Source organism: Chlorocebus sabaeus, chromosome 13, assembly GCF_047675955.1.
Source record: "Chlorocebus sabaeus isolate Y175 chromosome 13, mChlSab1.0.hap1, whole genome shotgun sequence".
Lineage (NCBI taxonomy): Eukaryota > Metazoa > Chordata > Mammalia > Primates > Cercopithecidae > Chlorocebus > Chlorocebus sabaeus.
This window is the reverse complement of record NC_132916.1, coordinates 24,293,484-24,296,777: the sequence shown is the minus strand read 5'-3', so window position 1 is coordinate 24,296,777 and position 3,294 is coordinate 24,293,484. Positions and strand designations below refer to the sequence as shown.

Below are 3,294 nucleotides of genomic sequence, written 5' to 3'. Positions count from 1 at the left end.
ACTTTCCAAAGACTTACCTACAAAATATAAAAAAATAAAATAAGTCACATTTGTGTTTCAATGTGTGCAAAATACGCAGCCCACTCAAGGGCAGGACCCAGGGTAGGGCCCCTCTGGCCTGGGTCGAAGGGCAGTCATGCTTCTGAATCACCTTTCTCCCCAGAGTCAGAGACATGCTTAATATCCCCCAAATACCATCTTCTGTGCACCAAAAGCAACGATGATGAGCATTTCTTTAAAAGTGCTCTACTCTTTTCACCAGGAGGTTTCCTAAGCCACTAATCACTAAGCAATGTTTTCAGATAAGCAAAAGACAAAATATTGGCACATTATTTTTAGTACATTTGTCCAATTTCAAGTTGGCAGATAAATACACGTGATTAAATCTTAATATTTCTGTTTTTATTCATGGATAAATACCTCAAAAATTCCTATAAGAAAAACATATTTCTTAATGCTTAAAAATTCAGCCTGTGTATTTTTTCTTCTTACATATTCTTTTACTTCTAAAACTTTAGAGAAAGAAATCAAGAAAAAATATTTTTACCATATACTTTTCTCATCCTCACTTGTACATTTTCATTTCGGAATAGCAGCTTAGAAGGAAAAAAAAAAGATGGTTGTTCTAGGAAGAACAAATTGTCTTTATCCAGCAACAGAAGAAGTTAAATTTAAGAATAGCTCATTGCCTGTCATTAGTTGAGGTTGCTGTAAGGTAAAGACTGCCCAGATTCACTTGTCAAAGTCTTCTCGTGTTTTTTCTTCTACCTTCTCTAGTTGTAGGGTACAGGGCAAATTGCCCCTTCAAAATGCAAATATAACCGTGCTTAAAATGTCATTTTTTTTTAGCACTAAGTTATTGCTAGAGGTGTAATTATTCATTAAGAGAACTCGATTCAAATGAGTTTCCCTGGTTACTATGCAATTCATAGAGTCACAATTATTTTCTAATAGAAAAATAAGGCAATGAAAGCCACAAAGGATATTGCTAAGCTTAATCCAGGTGATGGTATATTATTCATCTCTATTTAAAAAGAAAATGTTGCGGAATTGGGGAAGTAATATAGGCAACTATAGTATATGCTTTCCTTGCATTAAAAAAAAATCACAGAAAGGTTATTTCCATATGAATTCTATATATACTTTACATATATTATACATATATAAGATTGATGTCCTCTTATGAAAAATGAAGAGACAGGCAACCAACTCATGTACTAATAAGGTTGCCAGATTTAGGGAAGATAGAGACAAGATGGACAGTTAAATTTTGATTACAGTGAAATATTTTAGTATTAGTATATCCCAAATATTACAAAGGACATACTGAAAAATTATTCATTCTTTATCTGAACAATCATATTTAAAATACAGAATACATATTCTGTATTTTACCTGGCCATCCTATTTACTCATTATAATAACCCTGTAAGTTAGGTTTTATCGTCCTCATTTCCAAGTAAGGAAATTGAGTCTCAGACAATTTAAATAGATCAAGATCATACAACTAGGAGGTAGTAGAACCCATATTAGAATCTAAACTCCCTGGTGTGATTCCGTGCTGCATGGCCTTTCTCCGGAGCAGTAGTCATTTATCTCTGTCTGCCTTCTCTCCTACCTAAGTGCATGCCACCATCCTATGGAAGATTTGATGGACATAGACATGAGCCCCCTGAGGCCCCAGAACTATCTTTTCAATTGTGAACTAAAGACCAACAAATATTATCACTTTAAGGTGGATAATGATGAAAATGAGCACCAGTTATCTTTAAGAACAGTCAGTTTAGGGGCTGGTGCAAAGGATAAGTTGCACATTTTTGAAGCAGAGACAATGAATTATGAAGGCAGCCCAACTAAGATAACACTGGCAACTTTGAAAATGTCTGTACAGCCAACAGTTTCCTTTGGGGGCTTTGAAATAACACTACCAGTGGTCTTATAATTCAATAAATGTTGAATTAAATGTTGAAGTGTTCAGGGTCAGTGCATATTAGTGGACAGCACTGAGTAGTTGTGGAGGAAGATGCAGAGTCAGAAGATGAAGAGGAGGAGGATGTGAAACTCTTAAGTATACCTGAAAGGCGATCTACCCCTGGGGGTGATAGCAAGGTTCCGCAGAGAAAAGTAAAACTTGCTGCTGATGAATAAGATGATGATGATAATGATAAAGATGATGATGATGGTGATTTTGATGATGAGAAAACTGAAGAAAAACTCCAGTGAAGAAATCTATAGGAGATACTCCAGCCAAAAATGCCCCAAAGTCAAACCAGAATGGAAAAGACTCAAAGCCTTTTAAGTCAACACCAAGATCAAAAGGACAAAAATCAACATCAAGATCAAAAGGACAAGAATTCTTCAAAAACAAAACAAAACAAACAAACAAACAAAAAACAGGAAAAAACTCCCAAAACACATAAAGGAATAGTTCTGTAGTAAACATTAAAGCAAAAATGCAAGTATAGAAAAAGGTGGTTCTCTTCTCAAAGTGGAAGCCAAGTTTATCAATTATGTGAAGAATCGCTTGTGGATGACTAACCAGGAGGCTATTCAACATCTCTGGCACTGGAGGAAGTCTCTTTAAGAAAATAGTTTAAACAATTTGTTTAAAATTTTCCATCTTATTTCATTTCTGTAACCATTGATATCTGGCTGTCCTTTTTATAATGCAGAGTGAGAACTTCTACTGTGTTTGACAAATGTTGTCCATTGCCAAGAATGTGTTGTCCAAAATGCCTGTTTTAGGGAAGGGAACATCACACACCGGGGTCTGTTGGGAGGTGCTGGGGAAGGGAACGGAGCGCATTAGGACAAATACCTAATGCATGCGGAGCTTAAAACCTAGATGACAGGTTGATAGGTGCAGCAAACCACCATGGCACATGTGTACCTATGTAACAAACCTGCATGTACAGCACATGTATCCCAGAACTTAAAGTAAAATTTTAAAGATGACTTTTTAGTTTTTAAAGATGGAACTCCACCATTTGGTTGGTTTTACGTATGTATGGAATGTTATGATAGGACATAGTAGTAGTGGTGGTTGGACATGGAAATTGTGGGGAGACAAAAATATACATATGAATAAAACTCAGTATTTTAATAAAGTAGCATGGTTTTTATTTTAAAAAAAAAAATCTAAAACTCATGTTCCAATTCTACATTCTGTTCATATACTAACTGAAATTATATTTAATGTATTTAGCAAACATGTAGGCCAAGTTCTACATGCCTTATAAAAATTGACTCAGTTAATTCTCACTCTAAACCTATGAGGTAGGCATGATTATTATT

The 3,294-nt window shown here is 35.1% G+C and overlaps 1 pseudogene; it reads left to right on the top strand.

Annotated features, from left to right (window-relative positions):
• The first annotated feature begins 1,639 nt into the window (after positions 1-1,639).
• Positions 1,640-2,673, top strand: LOC103240681 (nucleophosmin-like; annotated as a pseudogene).
• The last annotated feature ends 621 nt before the right edge of the window (positions 2,674-3,294 follow it).